Genomic DNA, 15,446 nt, shown 5'->3' on the forward strand with positions numbered 1-15,446 from the left:
ATGGCATATCGGCTTTTCCCCATTTCCTAACCCAGGTATTCTTAGGAAGCGGGGGCTTAGTCTCAGGGGCTAGGGCAAGGGAAAATGAAATTAGCGAATGGTCAGACCAGGAACAAGGGGAAATGGAGGTAGGTGTAGTGGGGATATTCAAGGTCCAGATCTGATCCAACGTGTGGCCCTGTTTATGAGTGGGGCTGTGAATATGAGATGTAAAGTTAAGGCTAGTCATGAGATCAGTGAACTCCTTAGAGAGGGAGCTTTCAGCAGGGTCGTTTGGCCAGAAGTTAAGGTCTCCTAGGACTAACACTGACGAGTTGTTTATTACCAGTGTGGCCAGGAGATCTTGGAGGCTGGAAACAAAAGAAGGGGTGGAATGAGGGGGGCGGTAGATAAGAACAGAGGTCAAGGGAGCCTGATGGGAAGTCGAACGGGTTACCAGGTAGTCTACTTCAGGAATGGGAGGGGAGGGAAGGATCTGAAAGTGAAGGTCAGTGCGAGCTATCAAGGCCACTCCTCCGCCTCTTCTGCCCTCCGGTCGATCCGCTCGAATGGCAGAGTATGAGGGGGGCAGTGCAGCTAGAACGTTAGGCAGGGAGTCGGCCTTGAACCAGGTCTCCGTTAGAAACAGGAGATCCGGTTCATGAGTATCGATGTAATCGAATAGCTCGTACTGATGATTGACCGCCGACCTGGTGTTCAGGAGCGTGGCCGCGGTATTAAATGCAGGAGTATAGAGGGTAGAAGGAGGGGAAGGAATAGGCGGGGGAGGGGGGCGAAGAGATCAACCGTGATATGATCGCGGGTGGAGTGCGGGAAGGGAGAGAGAGTAGACCAAGGTGGGTCAGAGTGTCGTAATTGGCCCGTCCGTATTGGCGATTAGCTGAACCTACACGTTGTCCTCCTTAACTTGGCTATATACGATAACGCCATTTTGAATGTTGTGGCGGCCATCTTAGATCATGAGCGGCCTCGTGGCCGACGTGCCCTTTAGTCCGTTGTCCGTTCTACTGACCACTCTTGTCTGCCCAGCAACAGGCTATTTTTAGTACTGGTCAAACCGCACATGCGTAGCTCCCACTGACCCGTAAGCCTTCAGGAATGTGCACCAAACTGACCAGCGGAGTTGTGCCCCCTCCAATGAGCTGGCAGTATTCCAAAACATGACCATATATGTCTCGAAACTATGTCTTAACTTGTGCCGCCTATCTTTTATTACCCCAAAACTGTATATAAACGGGGTCACACCGATGTTCGGTGTGATACCTCTTGCATTGCCGAAGGGTGCTGTTTGAGTGTACCACCACCCCATGGGGTCTTAATAAACTTGTTCTTTGCCTTTTACAGTTTCCGTGCCAACAGTTCTTGAGTGTGAGTGGGTTATCTCCGGAGCGTGTAGGCCTTGGGAACCCCTAAATACTTCAATTGGCGACTCTGGTGGGACTCATCGGCGACTCGGATGCCCGAAGGAGAGGTCGTGACGAAGGCTTGGAAACCCGCCATGGGTGCGCGCTGCCACAAGTGACCCGAGTCTTGGCTGCCACGGTGTTTTTTCCTTTCCTTCCGATCTGACCTTCCAGGTGGCGCCGGTCTCCGACTGAGTCCTCGACGTGTCTGCATCGCTGAGAAAGTGCCGTTTGGCTGATTTGGCTTACAAGACCTTGGCAGTTGGAATCTGGACATTTGAGAATTTGGTAAGCTTTGTGTTCGGTAAGGTAGTCTTTGGACGCTTACTGAAGTCCTACGATTTGTGTTCGGTAAGGTAGTCTTCGGACGCTTACTGAAAATATGTGCTTTGTGATCGGTGAGGTAGTCTTCGGACGCTTGCCGAGTCCTATGAACTTTGATTTGAGTTAGCTAACATTTTGAATTTGTGATCTTTGAACTTATATGTGTAGTGCACTTCACATTGGCAGGCATGTAGAGATGTTTCTCTAACTTTGTTTTTTTTCCTTTGAGCGGCACAATCGTGTGAAGAACTGTAAGTGCCATTTTGTCTGGTGTCACGCTTTCGTGATACTTTTCGAACATGCCTGTTTTCAGCACACTCCGAGGAATGTGTTGTCTTGGAGAAGGTACCTCAATTAGGTTAGCGGAATCACAGCCGGCTCCCCCAGAGGGAACACCAAATAGGGACATGTATATAAAGTTCGGCCTTCCCCCGATTATGTACAGTAAATTATGGCATAAGTACACCAAGGCCGATCCTGAATTGCAATGGCCTCTACACGGGTCTTATGATTTGAGTAAAATACAGTTTGTAGAGCAATGTATGTTTCAACGCAGGTCTAGACAAAATATGTTTGATTGCGTGCGAATGTGGGAGAAAGCGGCGCGTGAACGAATGAAGCGTGAGGTTGCCTTGGCGGACAAAGAGCAGCGCAAGGCTGCTCGGGATAAGGCTTTACAGCTTGAGGAAAAGGAGGCTCAGGAGAAGAAAGAAAGGGAGGAACGGGAACGTAATTTGCAAACGACTGGTCAATTTCCTATTCGCCGACCGCTTTATCCTGTCCTTAATAATGAAATTGATGATTTTTCTTTGTTAGATCGGTCGCCGCCTCCGTACGTTACGCCGACGGCTCCAGCTGTGGATTCCGACGATGACGGACAGGATAAGTCGGGCAAGAAGGGGGTATCTGCTCTCAGGTTTACTACGGAGAGGTCCTCTCATCTACGTAGTTGGGCTCGAAAAGTGAATAAGCGTAGTGTTACTCAGGATCAATTGATATCAGAAAAGACAGGGTGGACGGATCTTGAATTGATGTATTTTCTGTCTTCTTTGGCTGATGAGGTTGTAGGCGCATATCGTGAACTTTCTGATACGTTAGAACCCAAAGCGTTGTCAGTGTACCGTGAAAATTTGACTAAAGGTGATTTTGATCTTTCAGATGTCGATGACCTGTTTGCGCAATTGATCAAGCTGCGGGATGAGACAACTCGATTGCTGGAGGAGCGGAAAAAGAAACAAAAGGAGTCTGAATTGGAGCAGGATGGGCAGGCCAGAGAATGTTCTCTCCGTGGTTCAGATAAGAGTTCTGCGTTGCATGTTATGCCTATGCGTGAAGCCGCGCCTTTGTATGTTCCACCAAAAGGGGAAGGTACGGATGATGATAAATTGTCAAAGGATGCGAAAGGGTACTTTGTGTATAATTGGGTTTACACTCCATGGAATAGAGCAGATGTCATGGCATTGAAAAATTCTTTACCTGATCTCCGGAAAAATCCAGCGGCATTTTATGAAGGGGTGGAGGGGGCTATATCGTCTTGTGTGATGACTCTTGTAGACATAGATTTGTTTTTTGGGTTGATATTACCACCTGATATGTGGCGGCAGATTCGTAAAAATAATGATGAGACAATATTGGGAGGGACATGGAAAGAAATAAATGCTGCAGATTTAGATAGGGAACTGGCATGTAAGCCTTGTCAGCTAATCCTAGAACTCCTGGCAGCTATTTTGCGTAAATTAAAGACGCTTGTTCCCGCCAAAAAGATTGATTGGACCATGTTAACGTTGTGCAAGCAGAAACCCGATGAAACGGTTTCAGATTTCTTTACGCGCTTCGAGGAGGCCTTTCATGATTACAGTGGTCAATCTTTAACAGACGATACGGGTCGGCATTTGTTTGTAGATAAGTATGTAGCTAATCTCCTACCAGAGATTGCTAAGCGATTGAAGTCGAGTGAAAGTTCCTGGGCCACGGCGACCCCTGCGTCCTTGCTAACTATGGCTCAGTACTATGAGCGGCAGGAAGTGGAGGCTAAAGAAAGTGCAGAGAAAAAGACGAAGGAATTGAAAACGAAGGTGATGTTGGCGCAGGTTCGGGGAACACAGGGTAGAGGGAATGATAGAGGTAGACGAGGTGGAGGAAATGCGTCGTATGGTCGTACGGACATTGCAGAGGATCAGTGTGCTTATTGTAAGGAGTTTGGGCATTGGGCCGAAGATTGTCCGGTACTTCGCGAACAGCGTAGTCAGCGTGGTCGAGGAAGTGGAAGGTCGAGAGGAGGTTATACTGGAGCGAGAGGTGGCGGAGGTGATCGTGGAAAGGTTGAGGAGAGGGGCCGTGGCCAGGGCGAACGAAACACGTTCGATAGACGGAATTAATATCAGATTTCGGAAGGAGAGAATGTGGAACACCAGGATTATGTGCATGCATAGGATTGCGTAGGATGGGGTAAGGAATCAGTTGAAGTGCCGGTAGATCAGCAAGGTCCATATGTAACAGCGGGTATTTTGGGTTCTACTGATCAATTTCTAGTCGACACAGGAGCTGCTCGTAGCGCCTTGTCGAAAAACTTGGTTCCGAGGGCTCCCCTGTCTGGCGAAATGATTACGTGTGTAGGGTTTGATGGCACACCCTCCCCCAGCCCATTGTCCAAGCCCCTTGCACTATGCATTGACAAATACTTTAGTTTTGGCCAATTTTTGTTATCACCTCATACTCCAGACAATATCTTGGGCATTGACTTGCTTAAATATTTTCGAGCAACGATACGCTGCGCTCCAGAGGGAGTGCGGGTTATTCTGAACGACAACTACCCTGACCCTGATGATTGCCCTGACCCTGACAGATTTTATGCTATTTTAGACATCCCTGCTTTGGCCTCTCTGCCGCACACGTTGTGGGCGACGTCAGATACGGATGTGGGAGAGATGCGCATTCCACCAATACACATAACTGTTAAGGAGGGGGCCCCTCTACCACGAGTGCCACAGTATAAGATCTCGAAGGAAGGTGAAATTGCACTGACACATATTGTTGAGGACTTGATTTCTGCAGGGGTGGTGGAGGAGGTCCCTTATAATGTTTGTAACAGCCCTATTCTACCGATTCTTAAGAGAGACTCAGATGGCAAGATCTACCGATTTATTATTGACTTGCGTGAAATAAACAAAATTGTCATTCCCCAATACCCAGTGGTGTCCGATATTACGACTCTGCTTACTCTGGTTCCACCGACGGCCACCACTTTTAGCGTTATTGACTTAAAGAATGCGTTCTTTTCCATCCCTGTTCACCCAGATAGTAGATATCTGTTCGGTTTCACGCTCAATAATAAATCGTATAGATTTTGTCGTGTTCCCCAAGGATATACTGAAAGCCCTAGCATTTACAGCCAGGCTTTGAAACGACAACTAGATTCCTTTACATTGCAGTCTGGCGTTGCGCTCATCCAGTACGTGGATGACCTCCTGCTTGCCGCCGACTCCTATGCACAATGTGAACAGAGTACGCTTGCATTGCTTTCCTTTTTGGCACAACACAATCACAAGGTTTCTAAGAAAAAGCTTCAATATTGTAGACCCCAGGTGACCTACCTCGGTCATCTGTTGTCTAAGGAGGGGCGTGCATTAACATCTGATCGAATTCAAGCAATTCTAGACACACCAGTACCCCGCACGCAGAGAGATGTGCGTGCCTTCATAGGGTTGACGTCCTTTTGTAGGCAATGGATCATGGGTTTTTCACATATCATAAAACCTCTGTTAGCATTACTGTCCAAAGCTACACCGATGCCTCTTGAGTGGACAGACGAATGCCAGAAAGCTTTTGAACAGTTGAGGCAGGCCCTTTGTTCCGCACCCGTGTTAGGAACACCAGACTACACGAAACTTTTCACATTGTACGTACACGAGAATGATGGGTGTGCATTGTCAGTGTTAGTGCAGTTACACGGGGATAAGCAGAGACCATGTGCATACTTCTCTGCCATTTTGGATCCTGTAGCACGAGGGCTGCCTGGGTGTTTTCGGGCAGTAGCGGCAACAGCAGTAGCCATACGACAGAGTGAGGGCATAGTGTTATCACACAAATTGTTGGTGTTAGTCCCCCACGCAGTAGATGCCCTGTTAAACCAAACAAAGACTCAATACCTCACGAGTGCACGACTTACAGGATATGAGCTGACACTCCTAGCGCCACACATAACATTGAAAAGTTGCGCTACTTTGAACCCTGCCACCTTGTTGCCTTATCCGGCTGAGGAGGGTCAGGAAGAAAAACATCATGACTGTGTTTTCCTGACTGAGGAACAGACAAAGGGTCGTGTTGACCTACAGGATGTGCCACTTCCTGATGTGGATGGGGAACTGTGGGTTGATGGATCGTGTTTAAGGCTGCCAGATGGTACGACTTCCGCGGCATATGCGATCACGACTCTTAAGACGGTGGTAGAAACAGCTAGAATACCACAAAAATCGGCTCAGGCAGCAGAGCTGATAGCTTTAACAAGAGCCTGCGAATTGAGTGTCGGATTATGTGTGAACATATACACGGACAGTCGGTATGCCTTTGGAGTGGCCCATGACTTCGGGCTTCTTTGGAGGGAACGCGGGTTTCTGACGTCACACGGGGAGCACATTATGCACGGAGAGTTAGTGCGTGATCTCCTAAACGCGTTGCTTAGCCCTAAAAAAGTAGCGATAGTGAAGTGCAGTGCCCATAAGAAGATTACGGATAAAGTGGGTCAAGGAAATGCCCTTGCAGACAGCATAGCAAGGCAAACGGCTATGTCCCGAACTAGCTCCCCCATGTACGTGGTACAATCGCAGGCTGAGCGATGGAGTGATGCTAGGGCAGAGATACGGGATATTCAAAATTCAGCTACAGAATCTGAACTTGCGGCTTGGGCAGCAGATGGGGTACTAGATGACGAGGGTTGTTGGAGAAGCAAAGACATGGAGAAATGGAAATTGCCGGCGGCTTACTTACAGGCGATGGTCCAGATGACACATGGACTGGCTCATGTCGGAGCTCTTGCAATCACTCGGCTTTTAACACGAGTGTGGGAGCATCCCGAGATTGCGAACACTGCAAAGAGAGTAGTGCAGACCTGCCTGGTATGCTTGCAACACAATCCTGGAAAGGGGACCCATACTCCGAAAGGAGGGTTCGTTCCACCCTCTGCACCGTTTGAAGTGCTTCAAATGGATTACATCCAACTCGAGCGCTGCAATAACCTGAAGTACGTCTTAGTGGTGGTGTGTGCTTTTAGCAAATGGGTTGAGGCCTACCCCACGAAAGACAATACGGCTTTGACAACAGCTAAGGTGTTGCTGAAGGAATTCTTTCCTCGCTTTGGAGTTTGTAAATTTTTGTGGAGCGATAATGGGCCCCATTTTGTTGGAAAGATTGTGGAATATGTACTGAAGGGGTTAGGGATTCAGCAAAAGTTCCACGCTGTATTCCACCCTCAGTCAGCAGGTTTGGTTGAGCGGTACAATGCCACCTTGAAACTTAAGCTGGCCAAAATCGTGGCGTCTACATCGTTGAAATGGCCAGATGCGTTGCCGCTAGCACTACTATCTCTCAGATCAGTACCCCACTCACGAACCGGCCTTACGCCCTATGAGGTGGTGTTTGGCCGCCCTATGAATATCTGGGGGGTGCCCAAGCCGCGATTAATACATGATGTGCCTTGTGTTATGATGAATGATTATTTGGCACGATTAACAAATGATTTGCTCTCCATTCATCAACAGGTTCGAGAAGCGCTCCCTGACAACTCTACTGGAGAGGGCCACGATCTTCGTCCTGGGGATCATGTGATGATCCGCTCGTTTGAGAGAGCAAGCAGTTTGGAGCCCAGGTGGAAGTGCCCCGAGCAGGTCCTCCTGGCGACCCGCACCGCAGTACGAGTGACCAACAGGAAGCGGTGGGTGCATTCGACACATTGTCGCCGAGTCTCTCCGGATCTGGTGACTCCTGCTGTGCTGACTGATTACAAGGAGATCTTGGAGAAGGAAAAGAGCCCAGCTGTGACGTCGGCCGAAGTGGAGGGAGCCTTCCCGGAGCAATCTGCTACTGGAAGAGAGCGCTACAATCTACGACCGCGATAAGAAGATTTTTGTTCCTTTTTAAGACTGGTTGGTTACCGCTCCAGGTTTGTGAAACGGAAACCGGGAATTCCAAGGGGGGGGGATCAGTTCTGCCAGAGTAGCGACACCCGTCTTGGCCCGGAGAAGAAAACAACGGCTACCTCGGAGTTCAGCACCGCATTTTTCTTTTTTTTAGGTATACACGTACGTGTATCTGAGACAATTTGTGAAAAATTTGTGAACAATTTGTGCCACTTGAGACTTTGCACAGACTTTCTTGAACTATGGCATCAACGGCATCTCGTGATAAGAAAATATTGGGTGCCTTTCTCTTTGTTTTGACTATTGTGGTGATAGCTGTTATAGCCTGGGTAGTCGAACTTGTGGTGCCTGTACGTGAACATTTGCTGCCGACTACCCCGGCACCGTCTGAACATTTTCATTTTACATTGCCTTTCCATGAAGAGCGCCCTCGCCAAACGTATTTAAATGACAGCTTCATTCAGATTCTTCACCACACGCATAATATGACCAATACCTCTAATTGCTGGGTGTGTGGAATGTTGCCTGGGCATCAGAAGAGAGGGGGCACCCCACTTATCCCACTCCCGTTTTCGCACAATGGGTCATGCAACGCCTGGTACACCCTCCTCTTTACTCTGAGATGGCCAACTAAAGGGGGGGTGCTTTTCCGTTTGAATAAAGTATGTTCCCATGACAAGGATGGGTTTCCCCGGGCTGAGGGTACACGTTTTGAATGGGAAGAGTATAGGCCCGACAATGTATCTGCCCCACGTATATACAGCAATCAGCGAAATGTGAATGTATCGAGTGCTCATGTCATAAATGTCATTGCCACAAAAGCCGATTTATGTATCCGGAACAAGGGCACGATTGCAGTGGGGAAAAGTGAATGTAACATTACTCTCACGTTTGATAGCCCGAATGGCATTTCATTTGTTGCATCGCGAAATACTTACTTTATCTGTGGAACGAAGGGGTACCATCAGCTTCCAGTGGGGTGGTTGGGCACGTGCTACGTATCGTTTGTGTTACCCCCTGTATTCATTGCCCCTCCAATGTACCACAACGATTATACATTGTACCATGACTTCGTTTTGAACAGGGTTAAACGGACTGTTGCCCTAGAGGACATTGATCAAACGGACACTGCATTACAACAGTATGTGGATTTCAATCTGGGATTATTCTCCTTTGTGGGGGCTGCATTGAACAGTCGGAAAATCAGACGACTGACACGCGTTGTCGAGGCTGTTGCGAATGACACTGCCGTTGCCCTGGGGAATATTACCGAGGAATTACAGATTTCCAGAATTGTCATCCTCCAGAATAGAATGGTGTTGCATGTTGTGTTGGCTGATCGTGGGGGGGCATGTAGAATTATTGGAAGTAGCTGTTGCTTATACGTCCCAGACAATTCTCCATCTGTGTATGACGCTATTTCCAAACTTCATAAAATAGCTGCTGAAATACACCCGGACAATGGAACATGGACACTTTCAGGATGGTTCTGGTCTATGATTGCAACTTGGGGCTGGAAACTGTTGACAATTCTCTGTATACTTGTGGGAGCCATGTTTTTTATATGCTTATGTATTCAATGTGGCCCAGCCTTGTGTTCAATGTGCCTATCAGCTTGTTTACCATCGAGACGAGCTCTTGCCCACGACAAAATGATGATACACAAAGAGGTGACACAAATTATGTTAATAGACATCGAGGACGAACATCCAGACTATGTTCATTATGAGGTAGATTCAGCTAAACGCTAAAAGGGTCGTCTGTCGTAATTGGCCCGTCCGTATTGGCGATTAGCTGAACCTACACGTTGTCCTCCTTAACTTGGCTATATACGATAACGCCATTTTGAATGTTGTGGCGGCCATCTTAGATCATGAGCGGCCTCGTGGCTGACGTGCCCTTTAGTCCGTTGTCCGTTCTACTGACCACTCTTGTCTGCCCAGCAACAGGCTATTTTTAGTACTGGTCAAACCGCACATGCGTAGCTCCCACTGACCCGTAAGCCTTCAGGAATGTGCACCAAACTGACCAGCGGAGTTGTGCCCCCTCCAATGAGCTGGCAGTATTCCAAAACATGACCATATATGTCTCGAAACTATGTCTTAACTTGTGCCGCCTATCTTTTATTACCCCAAAACTGTATATAAACGGGGTCACACCGATGTTCGGTGTGATACCTCTTGCATTGCCGAAGGGTGCTGTTTGAGTGTACCACCACCCCATGGGGTCTTAATAAACTTGTTCTTTGCCTTTTACAGTTTCCGTGCCAACAGTTCTTGAGTGTGAGTGGGTTATCTCCGGAGCGTGTAGGCCTTGGGAACCCCTAAATACTTCAATCAGAGGATCAGTGACAGAGGGTCCAATTGCACCGGGGTTCCAGTATGAACAGAGAATGGATGAAGAATATGTATGTAAAGGGGCATAATGAGGTGCCCCTTGCCCCGGCCAGCCGCGGACGGGCGCAGACGGGCTCGACTCTGTCGTGACTCCGGCGCGCCTACGTCGCGCCCGCTGCGCTCGTCCGCTGCGCTGACACATGTGGGCCGTTTAAATGGAGGAGTAGCGTGGGGGGAGTGGCGTGGGTGGGGTTTGCCAATCCAGCCCAAGCCAAGATGGCGGCCGCGGCCGCTGTACGCCCGCGATGACAATTATCCCACAGACAGCCACGCACAGCCCCTAAAATCCAAGATGAAGGTTAGTAACCTGTTGACTTTCAGGGCAGGTTAGTGCACAATTAAAACAATCAATTTAGAGCAATTACAAAAGCGTGTCACCGCTCGCAATCAGCGTGACAAGAAGCGCTTGATTAAAAACCACACAGCAACCATCCAGCTACTGCCAGCGAGCCCACTGCCACCGGGCTGCTCGCAATCACTGGGGAGGCGCCAGAGACTTCCCTAAATGGAGGAGGAGCGTGGGGGGAGTGGTGTGGGTGGGGTTTGCCGATCCAGCCCAAGCCAAGATGGCGGCCGCGGCCGCTGTAAGCCCACGATGACAATCAGCCCACAGACAGCCACGCACAGCCCCTAAAATCCAAGATGAAGGTTAGTAACCTGTTGACTTTCAGGGCAGGTTAGTGCACAATTAAAACGATCAATTTAGAGCAATTACAAAAGCGTGTCACCGCTCGCAATCAGCGTGACAAGAAGCGCTTGATTAAAAACCACACAGCAACCATCCAGCTACTGCCAGCGAGCCCACTGCCACCGGGCTGCTCGCAATCACTGGGGAGGCGCCAGAGACTCTTTTAAATGGAGGAGGAGTGTGGGGGGAGTGGCATGGGTGGGGTTTGCCGATCCAGCCCAAGCCAAGATGGCGGCCGCGGCCGCTGTACGCCCGCGATGACAATCAGCCCACAGACAGCCACGCACAGCCCCTAAAATCCAAGATGAAGGTTAGTAACCTGTTGACTTTCAGGGCAGGTTAGTGCACAATTAAAACAATCAATTTAGAGCAATTACAAAAGCGTGTCACCGCTCGCAATCAGCGTGACAAGAAGCGCTTGATTAAAAACCACACAGCAACCATCCAGCTACTGCCAGCGAGCCCACTGCCACCGGGCTGCTCGCAATCACTGGGGAGGCGCCAGAGACTCTCCTAAATGGAGGAGGAGCGTGGGGGGAGTGGTGTGGGTGGGGTTTGCCGATCCAGCCCAAGCCAAGATGGCGGCCGCGGCCGCTGTAAGCCCACAATGACAATCAGCCCACAGACAGCCACGCACAGCCCCTAAAATCCAAGATGAAGGTTAGTAACCTGTTGACTTTCAGGGCAGGTTAGTGCACAATTAAAACGATCAATTTAGAGCAATTACAAAAGCGTGTCACCGCTCGCAATCAGCGTGACAAGAAGCGCTTGATTAAAAACCACACAGCAATCATCCAGCTACTGCCAGCGAGCCCACTGCCACCGGGCTGCTCGCAATCACTGGGGAGGCGCCAGAGACTCTTCTAAATGGAGGAGGAGCGTGGGGGGGAGTGGCGTGGGTGGGGTTTGCCGATCCAGCCCAAGCCAAGATGGCGGCCGCTGTAAGCCCGCAATGACAATCAGCCCACAGACAGCAACGCGCAGCCCCTAAAATCCAAGATGAAGGTTAGTAACCTGTTGACTTTCAGGGCAGGTTAGTGCACAATTAAAACGATCAATTTAGAGCAATTACAAAAGCGTGTCACCGCTCGCAATCAGCGTGACAAGAAGAGCTTGATTAAAAACCACACAGCAACCATCCAGCTACTGCCAGCAAGCCCACTGCCACCGGGTCTTCCCACCCTTATTTACACGGTGATGGGCAGAGTCGTCAGCCGCTCCCAGGGAGGGCGGAGCCGGCATTCAGGTGGCAGAGCACAGGCCTATCTCGAGTCAGGGTGTACTCCTCCCACCAATCCATGCGTAATTATCCTAATCACCACCTGTCTCCTCCCAGCCCTGTCATGCACACACCCAGACAGCAAATACACACACGAGCAGAGGTGGGCCGTGATGGTTAGGCAAGCTAACTTTCTAAAAGTAGCATTTGCAAACACAGGATATTGAAATAAACCTCTTTCCGGGCCTTGGTAGTTTTTATGTTTTGTTTTTTTATTGCCTGCCACCAGCCGCTTCTGGTCGCTCCTCTGTGGTGGCTGTGCACCTGACTCGGAACGAGCCCGAGGGCACAACCAACACCTCTGCCTTCGTCTATGCTGCTGCCGCCGGGAGGTTCGGGCCGGCAAAACAACCAGCGGCTACAGGCAAGGCAGCGAGCGGCGGGCAGTGAGCCATGGATGTGTTCTCTTGCCGATTTCCATGGTTTCCCCGGCTTTCCTCTGGAGAGAGTTTTTGCGGCTGCTGCTTCAAGCCTCAAGCTCCGGACTGCAGACTGCAGATTGACCTGATACTTTATTTGCCAAGGAAAGGGGAAGAGGAATTTGGTGAACTTTTCATCATCTTGAAGAAGAATCTCCAAGGCTTGAAGTGTGCTTTAGGGATACAAGGCTTCACCACCAGCTCCCCTGAATTCCCTTGCTGGTGATTCTACCTGCATAGAGGTGCCTACTGTTGCTTAGGCCTCCTGAGAAGACTGCGTGTCGCTGGGAGCTGGAAGCGCGACGCAACAAGAAGTAGCGTGTCACCACCACAGAATTTGCCGTCGCACCGCCGAAGAAGCATGCCACCACTGCAGCTGTTCGCCGACGCATCACAGACAAAGCGTGTCACGTCACTGGAGAAGCGTGTCGCTGCTGCAGAGGTCGCTGTTGCATCACCGGAGAAGCATGTCACAGGGCCCAGAAGTTACTGAGTTCGCCGCACAGCCTTCGGGCGTGCACGCATCGCATCCAATGTTGTTGCATCGCACCAAAGACGCCATTTTGTTGCATTGCACCAGATCATCACATCGCATCGAGGCGCCATCATGTCGCATCGTAACCAGAACGCAATAAGAAACCGACGCATCACCTTCTCTTCAGTAAGGAACCGGCACATCACCTCCCATGCGCTGCAGTAAGGAACTGGTGCATCACCTCCCCCGAAGCAAGGAACTGACCCATTACCTTCCCTGCAACCCTTTTGTTTGTATTGTGTGACGCATCTAAGGTACTTTGAGAATAAAGTGTTTCATTTACCAACTACATTGAACTAAGCTACTTTCTACCATTTTAGTCTTATTTTTGATTACAATATTGTTGATTTTTGTTGTTTGGTCTTGTGATAAGTCTAGTCAAGATTGCTTATTTTTCTAAACTGGTGTGGTGTCCATTTGTAGTGTTTTCACTGTATTACTGTATTACTGTATGTGTTCACAAATGCTTTACACACTGCCTCTGAGATAAGCCTGGCTGCTTGTGCCAATTAACCAAAGGGGTGAGCAGGGATTATCCAGGAGTGTGTCTCCCTTTCCCTGACTAGAAACAAGGGTCCCTACTTGGTCAATGGTACCTACTACTGCCAATTACAGACCCTCAATTCTAACACCGAGTATCATTGACATATAATTACTCACGCCTGCCCAAAAACATTGAATCCCAGGACATTCCAGGGACATGTGTATGTCATCTGCTTTTCTTGGCTGCATTTTGGACACCTCGGCCTTACACCCTTATTATATTTAGATGGGATGTCGAATTTGGCATGTGAAGACAAAAAATATGGTTCCTCCTTAAATTTGCAGCATGCACCGTAGAGTACAGAATGTTACAGGATACTTGCCATCAGTCTTCAATATGTATTCCCGGTAACCTCTTTCCCCACTGGTCAGTTGGTAGTTAGACTTGTGTCTCAGTGTACCTTTGTGAATTGGGCCCTTGCTTTCTAAATTTCTCTTTCAGGGCCAGACCCAGGCCCTGTAGGCTTCACTAGATTTAGGGAGATTAACATAAGTTATTGCGATAGGAAACACACCTCAACACACAAAAATTGTTCCAATCTTCCAGGTGAAAAAAACCCAGAAATGTTTGGACCAAGGGAGCTATTGACAATTTTAAAGGTGACTTAACAAACAGCGAGGTAAAGACAGGAGTTGGCATTTGAGCTGCACAGTGTGAACAGGAAAGGAATGAGAAGAAGTGTATGAATAGAATTTCTTGTGTTACATACTTAAGAGTTACCTTTGTTATATACTTCCTGAAGAGCTACTGAAATAACAGCAGCGCAGATTGATCCCTCTCTATTTCCACAATCTGTTCTTGTTTAAATGAAAACTTGTCATTGTGTATCTACCTTAAACTGCACCTCAATCATGTGGGTGCTCTGTGACCGCCCTTTCTTTTCTAGGTTACTCTGTGAACACTGGTAAATAGCTTCCTTTTCAGAAGTTAATAAGATGTTATATGGAGAAGTGTGGCTTACTGGTTAGAGGAGGCAGACCCTGAAGCAGCGGTGAGACCCGGGACCAGGGTTCAATTCCCGACGCGGCAGGGTCTTGAGCTCAAATGTCCACGGACTCGATAATTCTCACTTCGGCGCCTACTTGAATCACTGGTTCACACTCTGCAACTCTGGGCAATAGCTTGCTTAATCTCCACTACGGCCCCCCGCGGCGGGATGCCTGGCTTTCACCTTGGGGATGCCCAGGAGGGGCTATCTCACAGGGAAAAGCCAGGACGGGTTCCCAAAGCAAGCGCTTAGGGACCCCTGGGTGATAGGCGCTATATAAATCCAAATTACAATTACAATTACAATTATATGATCAACAGAACTTTTAGTTAAATATCCATATATGATGAAATATTCCTTGCTAAATTTTAAATATGGTAAAGAAGAAATGTTTATCTACAGCCAGTTAAATATTGTGAATTCCCATTCCATTATTTCCATTTAGTAATTTTATATCTCTTTTCATCCAGCGGAAAAATGCCTTGATTTCATGAAATTATTATGAATAATGGAACTAAAAATCAAAATCTGCACAAACCTGTCACCAACAATGATCTCCGGTGTTCAGAAAAACATCAGCGCAGTCAGCAACGGCGGAACCTGAACATAAACTGACAGATCCTGGCAGAAGCAGTCAAGGGGAGTTCAGTGGACATAAGAACCTGAGCTGTGCACCTCCATGCCACAAGACTAAGAAATGATCTCTAGAAAAACATAGACAAGCCACCTCCTATAC

This window comes from Lissotriton vulgaris, unplaced genomic scaffold, assembly GCF_964263255.1.
Source record: "Lissotriton vulgaris unplaced genomic scaffold, aLisVul1.2 SCAFFOLD_2254, whole genome shotgun sequence".
Lineage (NCBI taxonomy): Eukaryota > Metazoa > Chordata > Amphibia > Caudata > Salamandridae > Lissotriton > Lissotriton vulgaris.